Raw genomic sequence first — 10,897 nt, forward strand, 5'->3', positions numbered from 1 at the left:
GCCCCAGTGTGGGTCATTGCCTCTGTTCCCATCTGTTGTTGGATGAAGGTTCTATGGTGACATTTAAGATAATCATTAGTATGACTAGAGGGTAAAGCCAGGTCAGACACCCTCTCCATTACTGCTTAGGGTCTTAGCTGGTGTCATTCTTGTAGATTTCTGGACATTTTTCTAGAACTACGTTTCTTGCTAACCCCATAATAGCTTCCTCAATCAAGATATCTCTTTCCTTGCTCTCATATCTGCCCTTCCTCCATCTCAACTATCCCATTTCCTCAAGTTCTCCTCAACCCCCCTTCTCCCCTTGCTTCAATCCCCTGCCCACATGCTCCCAAATTTTTTGTCTATTTCTAATTTCCAGGTGGGTCTAAATATGTTTTTTTTTGGGTTCACCTTATTATTTAGCTTCTCTAGGATCATGGATTATAGGCTCAATGTCTTTTGTTCATGACTGGTATCCACTTATGGGTGAGTACATACTATATTCATTTTTGGAGGCCTGGGTTACCTCACTCAGGATAGTGTTTTCTAGTTCCATCCATTTGCATGCAACATTTAAGATGTCATTTTTTTTTTAACCACTAAATAGGACTCGAATGTGTAGATGTGCCACATTATCTTTATTCATTCTTCAGTTGAGGAGCATTTTGGTTGTTTCCAGATTCTGGCTATTACAAATAATGCTGCTATGAACATTGTTGAACAAATGCTTTTGTAGTATGATTGAGCATCTTTTGGGTATATTCCCAAGAGTGGTATTGCTGGATCCTGAGGTAGGTTGATTCCCAGTTTTCTGAGAAACCACCACAATGATATCCAAAGTGATTGCACAAATTTGCATTCCCACCAGCAATGGATGAGTGTTTCTCTTAGTCTACATCCTCTCCAGCATAAGCTATCATTAGTGTTTTTGATCTTAGCCATTCTGACAGGTGTAAAGTGGCATCTCAGAGTTGGTTTGATTTGCATTTCCCTGATAGTTAAGGAAGTCGAACATGTCCTTAACTATCTTTTGGCCATTTGAAATTCTTCTGTTGAGAATTCTCTGTTTAGTTCAGTACACCATTTTTTAATTGAATTATTTAGAATTTTAATGGCTAATTTATTGAGTTCTTTATATATTTTGGAGATCAGTCCTATTTCTGGTGTGGGGTTGGTGAAGATTTTTTTCCATTCAGTAGGCTGCCTTTTTGTATAATTGACTGTGTCCTTTGCTTTACAGAAACTTCTCAGTTTCAGGAGGTCCCATTTATTTATTGTTGCTCTTATTGTCTGTGCTACTGGGATTATATTTAAGAAGGGGTCTTCTGTGCCCATGTACTATAGGCTACTTCCCACTTTCTCCTCTATCAGGTTCAGTGTGGTTAGATTTATATTGAGGTTTTTAATCCATTTGGACTTGAGTTTTGTGCATGGCAACCAATATAGATCTTTTTGTCATTCTTCTACAGATTGGCATCCAGGTATCCCAGCACCATTTGTTGAAGATGCTTTCTATTTTCCAATGTATAATTTTAGCTTCTTTGTCAAATATCAGGTGTTCATAGGTGTGTGAATTAATATCTGGGTCTTCATTAGATTCCATTGGTCAATTTTTCTGTTTTTATGCCAATACCAAGCTGTTTTCATTACTGTCGTTCTATAATAGAACTTGATGTCAGGGATAGGAATACCTCCAACATTTCATTTATTGTACAGGATTGTTTTGGCTATCCTGTTTTTTTCCCATATGAAGTTGATTATTATTCTTTCAAGGTCCGTCAAAAATTGTGTTGGGATTTTGATGAGGATTGCACTGAATCTATATATTGTTTTTGGTAGGATTGACATTTTTACTTCCTATCCAAGAGTATGGGAGATCTTTCCATTTTCTGGTGTCTTCTTCAATTTCTTTCTTCAAAGACTTAAAGTTCTTGTCGAATAGGTTTTTCACTTCCTTGGTTAGTGTTACCCCAAGATACTTTATACTATTTGTGGCTATTGTGAAAGGTGATGTTTCTCTGATTTCCCTCTCAGCTTCCTTATCCTTTGTGTATAGGAAGGCTACTGATTTTTTTGAGTTGAACTTGTAACCTGCCACTTCACTGAAGGTATTTTTCAGCTGTAAAATTTCTCTGGTAGAGTTTTTGGGGTCACTTATGTACACTATCATATCATCTGCAAATAACAAAAGTTTAACTTCTTCCTTTCCAATTTGAATCCCCTTGATCTCATGTTGTCTTATTGCTATTGTCAAAACTTCAAGAACTATGCTGAAGAGATATAGAGAGAGTGGATAGCCTTGTCTTATTCTTGATTTTAGTGGGATCACTTTGAGTTTCTCTCCATTTAATTTGATGTTAGATGTTAGCTTGCTGTATATTGCTTTTATTATATTAAGATATGATCCTTGTATCCCTAATCTCTCCAAGACCTTTATCATAAAGGGGTGCTGAATGAAATGATTATATGATTTTTCTTTCAGTTTATTTATATGATGGATTACATTGATAGCTTTTTGTATGTTTAACCAGCTCTGCATTATGGGATGAAGACTACTTGAACATGATGGTTGATTATTTTATGTGTTCTTGGATTCCATTTTCCAGTATTTTATTGAGAATTTTTGCATCCATGTTCACAAGTGAGATTGGTCTTTAATTCTCTTTCTTAGTTGAGTCTTTGTGTGATTTTGTTATCAGGGTAACTGTAGCCTCATAAAAAGAGTTTGGCAATGACCCTTCTGTTTCTATTATGTGGAACACTTTGAAGAGTATAGGTATTATCTCTTCTTGAAAATTCTGTACAAAAATCATCTGGCCCTGGGCTTTTTTTGGAAAGGAGGTATTGGATGACAACTCCAATCACCTTGCAGACATGTAAGCTTGATGAGGAAATTAATATAATACAAATGACACATGTATTAGAAAAATATAGGTCTTTCTGTGGATTTTATATGTAATTTCAGACATGGAAACTAAATGAAGTTGTAATCAAGATGTATATGACACTGAACTGAGAAGATTTGATTTTTGAGCTCTAGACATGCTAGACATACACGGAGCTATATATTTAGTCCTTACCTTACTTTTACTTTTAGAGAGTACCTTACTAAGTTATCCATGCTAGTACTGAACTTACTCTGTAGCCACCCCCCCCCAAAAAAATGAACTTTGAACTTGCAATCCTACACTCTCATTCTCCTGAGTAGCCAGGACTGTAGAGTTCCATTATCTCTGCTAAGAACCTTAATATCTAACTTAATAAAAGGACATTATTTTATTACTCATCATTAACAATAATCTGACCCACCAAACTACACCTAAGGACAGTATGTCCTTTCCATTTTAATTTTGTCCCTCCACCATCCTACGCATCCTCTATGATGTTCCTCTTCTCTTGGTGGGAACCTTGATTTCTACCACCACTCAGCCAGACATCTGTATGTGAGTACAGTGTGAGTCACTGGACTACACCTTCTCTTCAGGTAGGAAGACCCTAGTTTCCAGGAAGGAATCCCAGACTCCTCCTTCTAACTACAATTAACACCCTTTGTCCCTTAATGTCTCCTTTCATGGTATGGATCCCAGACTACAATTGCCAACTCAGGTATCCTTGTTACTTATCTGAGGACAACTATGTTCAAGGAAGTCAAGGAGAATATAAATAAATGCCAGAATAAAAAGTAGGAACATAAAGTTGATACAGCTGAAAGTGTTTGCAAATTAAGAACAAATGACACCCAAAATGGTAGGTGGGAAAAGACAGTCAAAATCAGTGCAAAAATTAGTGAAATTGAAATTTAAAAAAAAAAGCAGGAATCAGGGCTTACAGAGATCTACTAGGCCCTTTGCATAGGTATTATGAGTTACACTTTATTGATTTTAGGAGATTCCTGAGTGTGTGAACAAGTGAGAATTTATTCTTTGTGTCTTCTCTTGGATGCTTTTCCTTCTGTTGTGTCCAATTTCAATGTATTAGTTTTTTATTTATCTTACTTTGTATTGTATTATTATTCTTTAGAAACCTATTTCTTTCTTATTTTTAAGATGAAATTATTTGAACATTCTTTTGTCATTTTACATACCAATGCCAGTTCCTCTCCCTCCCCTCCTCCCATTCCCCCCACATTCCACCCAGTCCACCCCATATCCACTTCTCAGAGAGCATAAGACTTCCCATGGGAAGTCAAAAAAGTATTGCACCTCACTTTGAAGCAGGACCAAGCCACACTCACCCCCATATCTAGGCTGAAAAAAGAAATCCTCCAAAGAGAACGAGCTCTAAAATGCCAGTTCTAACACTAGGGATAAATCCTGTTCCCACTGCCAATGGCCCACAGTCTGCCCCAGCCACTCAAGAGTCACCGAGATTCAGAGGACCTAGTTTGGTCCTTATGCAGTTTCCTTCACTGTCAGTCCCAATCAGGGAGCTCCAACTAGCTCAGGTCAGCTGTTTCTGTGGGGATTCACATCATGGTCTTGACCCCCTTGCTTATGTCATCACTTATCATTGTCTTTCAATACATTCTGGGAGCTCAGTGCAGTGCTAGCTGTGGATCTCTGAATCTGCTTCTATCAGTTTCTGGATGAAGGTTCTACGATGGCATTTAAGGTAATCACAAATCTGATTACAGGGTAAGGCCACTTCAGGTACCCTCTCCACTATTGTGTAGGATCTTAGCTGAGACGTACTGGAAAATTCCCTAGTGCCAGATTTCTTGCAAGTCCCATAATGCCTCCCTCAATCAACATATCTTTTTCCTTGCTTTCTCTCTGTCCTTCAGCAATCTCAGTCATTCTGTTCCCTCAGGTTCTCCTCCTCCTTTCCCTTCTCCCCTCCCCTCCTCTTTCACCCTCACTTCCCCCCAAGTGCCCAATTTTCTCAGACGTTCTTGTCTATTTCCCCTTCCCAGGGGGATCTATGTATGTGTCTCTTAGGGTTCTCTTTGTTACTTCGCTTCTCTGGGGTCATGGACTATAGGCTAGTAATACTTTGCTTTATGTCTAATATCCACCTATGAGTGAGTATATACAGTGTTTGTCTTTCTGGGCCTGGGACTGGGTTGACTCACTCAGGGTAGTTTTTTTTTTTTTTTTTTTTTTTCTAGTTCCATCAATTTGCCTGAAAATTTCAATATGGCATTGGTTTTTGTTGTTGTTTGTACCACATTTTCATTATCCTTTCTTCAGTTGAGGGCCATTTACAGGTTCTGACTATCACAGATAATGCTGCTATGAACTTAGGTGAGCAAATGTCCTTTGGGTATATACTCAAGACTATTGTTAGGTCTTGAAGTAAATTGACTCCCATTTTTTCTCAGACACTAGCAAACTGATTTCCAAAGTGGTTGCACAAGTTTTCACTCCATCCAGCAATGCATGAGTGTTTCCCTTTCTCAGCTTCCTCTCCAGCATAAACTATTATTGATGTTTTTGATCTTAGTCATTCTGAAATGGTGTAAGATGGTATCTCAGAGTTATTTTGATTTTCATTTCCCCGATGACTAAGCATGTTGACAGTTCCTTAAGTGTCTTTCATCCATTTGTGATTCTTCTGTTGAGAATTCTTTTTTTAAATTTTTCATTAAAAAATTTACACTTCCTACCCTCCTCCCATTCCCTTCCTGCTCCCCGACTCACCCTCCTCTGTCTTCCTCTCTCCTTAAGAGAGGGCAGGGAACCCTGCCCTGTGGGAGGTCCAAGTCCCTCCCCACTACATCCAGGACTAGGAGGCTTTGCATCCAAATAGACTAGGGTCCCAAAAAGCCAGTACATGCAGAAGAAACAAGTCCCAGTGGCTTTATCAATGGCTTCTCAGTCAGCCCCCATTTTCAGCCACATTCAGAGAGTTTGGTTTGATAGCATGCTCATTCAGTCCCAGTCCAGCTGGATTTGGTGAGCTCCCATTAGAACAGGCACACTGCATCAGTTGATGGACCAGCCCCTCGCGGTTCAGACTTCCTTGCTCATCTTCTCCCTCCTTCTGCTCTTCAACTGGACCTTGGGAGCTCAGTGCATTGCTCTGATGAGGGTCTCTGTCTCTATCTCCATTTGTAGCCAAACGAAGATTCTATGGTGATATTCAAGATAAACATCAGTATGATAGTGGGACAAGGCTAGTTCAGGCACCCTCTGCACTACTGCCCAAGGACCTAGCTGGGGACATCCCCATGGACACCTGGGGTTCCCCCAAGAGCCAAGTCTCTTGTCAACCTTAAATTGCTCCCTTAATGTAGATATCTTCTTTCCTGTTCCTATGTCCGCCCTTCCTCCAAATTTAGCTTCTTTGTCAAAAATCAGGTGTTCATAGGTGCGTGGATTAATATCCGGGACTTTAATTCAATTCCATTGGTCAATGTCTCTGATTTTATGCGAGTACCAAGCTGTTTTCATTACTGTAGTTCTGTAATAGAGTTTGAAGTCAGGGATGGTAATGCCTCCAGAAGTTCCTTTATTGTATAGGATTGTTTTGGCTATCCTGAATTTTTTGTTTTTCCATATAAAGTTGATTATTGTTCTTTCAAGGTCTGTGAAGAATTTTGTTGAGATTTTGATAGGGATTGTATTGAATCTATAGATTGCTTTTGGGAGAATTGCCATTTTTACTATGTTGATCCTCCCAAACCAAGAGCAAGGGAAATCATTCCATTTTCTGGTGTCCTCTTCAATTTCTTTCTTCAAAGCCTTAAAGTTCTTGTCGAATAGATCTTTCACTTCCTTGGTTAGAGTTTACCCAAGATACTTTATGCTATTTGTGGCTATTGTGAAAGGTGATGTTTCTCTGATTTCCTTCTCTGCTTCACTGTTCTTTGTGTATAGAAGGGCTACTGATTTTTTTTTTTTGAGTTGATCTTGTATCCTGCCACATCACTAAAGGTATTTATCAACTGTAGGAGTTCTTTGGAAGAGTTTTTGGGGTCACTGATGTACACAATCATATCATCTGCAAATAATGAAAGTTTGACTTCTTCCTTTCTGCTTCGAATCCCCTTGATCTCCTTATGTTGTCTTATTGCTATTGCTAGAATTTCAAGCACTATGTTGAAGAGATATGATGAGAGTGAACAGCCTTGTTTTGTTCCTGATTTTAGTAGAATGACTTTGAGTTTTTCTCTATTTAATTTGATATTAGCTGTTGGTTTGCTGTATATTGCTTTTATTATATTTAGATATGATTCTTGTATCCCTAACCTCTCCAAGACCTTTATCATAAAGGGGCTTTGAATTTTGTCAAATGCTTTTTCATCATCTAGTGAAATGATCATATGGTGCTTTTTTTCAGTTTATTTATGTGATGGATTACATTGGTAAATTTTCATATGTTGAACCAGCCTTGCATCTCTGGGATGAAGCCTACTTGATCGTAATGGATTATTTTTTTGATGCGTTCTTAGATTTGGTTTCCAGTATTTTATTGAGAATTTTTGCATCCTTAAAAACCAGGGAAATGCATTTCAAAACCATAGAAAATTATTCCTAACCCTAGTCATAACAGAAAAAAGGCAAATGTTAGCATGTATGAAGGAAAGGGGGCATACTTATTCGCTGCTTATGGAAATGTAAACTGGTGCAGCCATTGTGGAAACTGGTGTGGATGTTCTTCAAAAAAGTCTATACATACGTCTATGACATGATCCAGCAGTATCACCCTGAGGGATAGAACCAAGCAGCTCTATTTCATACTCCAGAGATATTTGCTCATCTGTGTTCATTGCGTTTCTCTTCTTAATGGACATAGTAAGCAGCCTAGATGGTTACTTGATAAATAGAAAATGAAAAGTATGGCATATTTACATACCAAAATATTATTGCGCTGATAAGATAACAGAAATTTACAGGTAAATGGATGAATTCTGAGTCTGAGAGATAACCCAGATCCAGAAAGACAGTTATTATCTGATTTATTTATGGATACCATTTTGAATCTTTAGACATTTGTGTTTCACTTGGCATATTTATAGAAGTCAGAACTAGTAAGGGTCTATGTGGGGGTTCTCAAAGAAGAGAAGATAGAAAAGTGCTACAAAAAGAGAAATAAAAACAACAGTGGACCCTTATTTTATGACCCAGTTGCTGACAATACCACAGAGACCAAAACTGGCCAAGTTACAGAGAATAAGGGAGTGCAATAAGCTCATGAATGGAAATGGAAAACTTCTATCATCTCTCCTTCCAAGGCATACGGATCACCATGGAAAAGGGAATGACAAGGTTTAAAACCCAGAAGTGGTGGATAACTACAATGAAAATGTGGTTTTAGATACCTAAAGGCAATTTAACATATTACTTCAGAGTCTTTATAACAGCCTAGACAAGACCTGATCAAACTAAAGCCAGACCAAAAATATTATCATGAGGAATCATGAAGAAACAAAGTTTGACACTGACTTGAAGAGCTAATAGCAATAGTTGCTATCAAAAAGAAAGTCAAATTTTCTAAAGATATACCCCCTTGTAGGTAAACACTTATAAGTGGATGTCATCTATCCCAAGAGATAGAGAACAAATTAGATTGATAATTTTTTTCTTAAGTAGACAAAGGTTGGGGTAGATAGAAGAGAAATTGGGGTATGTATATTATCAAAATATATTCTATGAAAAATCTCAAAAATTTAATATAGATTTTTAAAGAATGATGATAGTTCACTCAGACACATGCATTTTTGGCCAAAAGAAAAAGAAAAAGAAAAAATGAAAACAAATCAGAGTTTGTTTATCTTCTAAAAAATAATACAAAAAAACTTCTTTATCCAAGAATGGATAAAAAAAGTGTGGAATATATATGCATTAGAGTACTACTCAGTGGTAAAAAAACAATGACATCTTGAATTTTGCATGCAAATGGATGGAAATAGAAAACACTATCCTGAGTGAGATAATCTAGACCCAAAAAGACGAATATGGTATGTATTCACTCATTAGTGGACTCTAGCCATTAACCAAGGACATTAAGCCTATAGTTCACAAGCCTAGAGAAGCCAAATAACAAGGTGAACCCAAAAAACACATATATAGTTCCTCCTGGAAATTGGAAGCAAACAAGATTGCCGGGCAAAAGTTGGAAGCATGGAGGTGGGAGTAGGGGTGGGGATAAGGTTGGAGGAAGGGGAGAGGGGGAGAAGAAAGGGAGAATGGAAAGACTGGAGAGAGCTAAGAGGAACGGGAGGGTGGAGATGGAGGAATGGTGGATATAGGAGCAGGGAAGAAGATATTTACATTAAGGGAGCCATTTTAGGGTGGAGCCATCCTGGGTGTCCACGGGGTTTCAATGGGGAATTAGAGTTACAGAGGTTTATGAGCCACTGACGATGGATCTGGGAACTGAACTCTGGTGCTATGCATGGGCAGTATGAGCTCTAAACCTTTGAGTAAACTCTCTCTTTGCATTTACCTTTCTCTATAATTGCTATTTCCGTGGATTTTACCCTAATATCTTTAGCTATCTAGGCACCATATGAAACTATGGAGAAATCTAGGTTCTCTAGCAAATAAATAATGAGTATTATTACTATTAATAAGGGGGAATGGTAAAAATGTTATAAACACCTATTCTTCCATGTATTTACTTTCTTGTATATATGTTATATTTGTGAAGTGCATGCATTTATATGTGTTCTAGGTTACTTAAAGTCAATGGTAGAGTGATAAACATTAATTATTTAACAATAGCTTCTTATAAAACATTCACATCATTTAATCTACTTCTATGACAATATTTTATTGTCTCTATATCTCACCAGTACTAAAGGGAATACATGTAATTGCTACATATATACATTTTCAACCCATTTCTTTTATATACTTCATGACCACACTAATTCTGTGCTAATTTATTACACTCATTTATCAAAATGTACAGTCAACGTGCAATTTCCAAGTTGCTGGTTTAACTTCTCCTATTGTCATAACTCACTGAGGGGGCCTTTCTAGCTTGTGAAAGAAAATATTCCAGAGACATGCATTCTGATTAGAAATAGTTAACAAACAATACAAAACCTAAAAGTAAAATTAGTTAAATTGTAAATTTTTTAAAAAATTCATGAGAGTAAATGATATAAAATGACTAATCTTCATTGGTCCCATACTAAAATAACATGGGACCATGACTGTAAATAAATGACTATGAAATAGAGTTTGACATTTGCTTGATGAAATATGAAGCCCATTTTTAATAATTTCAGTGATCTTCTAAATATCATTCAGAAATGCTAGCTGACCTAAATTTCCATTTGGTTAATGACTTTCTCTGCAAAGCATACGACAAGCTGTCACAGCCACAACACTAGTAATACATCAATAGATTATACTGTTTGTACATTTTATATATTTTTTGAAGCAGAGGAATATTTTGCACTACAATAGAAACTGAATTAATAACTTGCAGAGCGAAGATAGACTCCGAAAATACTGAGCATACATATAATGCAAAAATCATGGCATAATTCTTTTCTTAAATAAAGAACACTTAACTCTATCCCAGAAAAAAATCCTTATTCATCACTTTTGACTGATCAAAACAAACAAAGTCACCTTCAGAAGTATATAACCAAACATTTTGTGATAAAGTATGTACAAATGTAAAAGGATGTTTCATATGCCTTTTAGAGCTTTCTTTCTTCTTCATTGCCTGGGTTAAATCCATATCAATATTACTAATCCATTTCTTTGATATCTATTTAGGTTTCCTCCATAAGAATAGTGCATATGCAAAGGAGAGGGAAGATATTTTGCACATGTATTTTCTTATTTAGTTGAAATGCCGTAAGTTCAAATCTTCATCAATCTGTATATTTCAATAATTGTTACTTATGCATTCTGCACATTGAAAGACACAGTCATTTAAATTTTATCTTTGACAAATATTTTTATTTTTCATAAGAAATCAGGGCAGAGTTGGTGAATGCCTTTGTTAAAAT

The sequence above is a fragment of the Chionomys nivalis genome, chromosome 15 (genome assembly GCF_950005125.1).
Source record: "Chionomys nivalis chromosome 15, mChiNiv1.1, whole genome shotgun sequence".
Lineage (NCBI taxonomy): Eukaryota > Metazoa > Chordata > Mammalia > Rodentia > Cricetidae > Chionomys > Chionomys nivalis.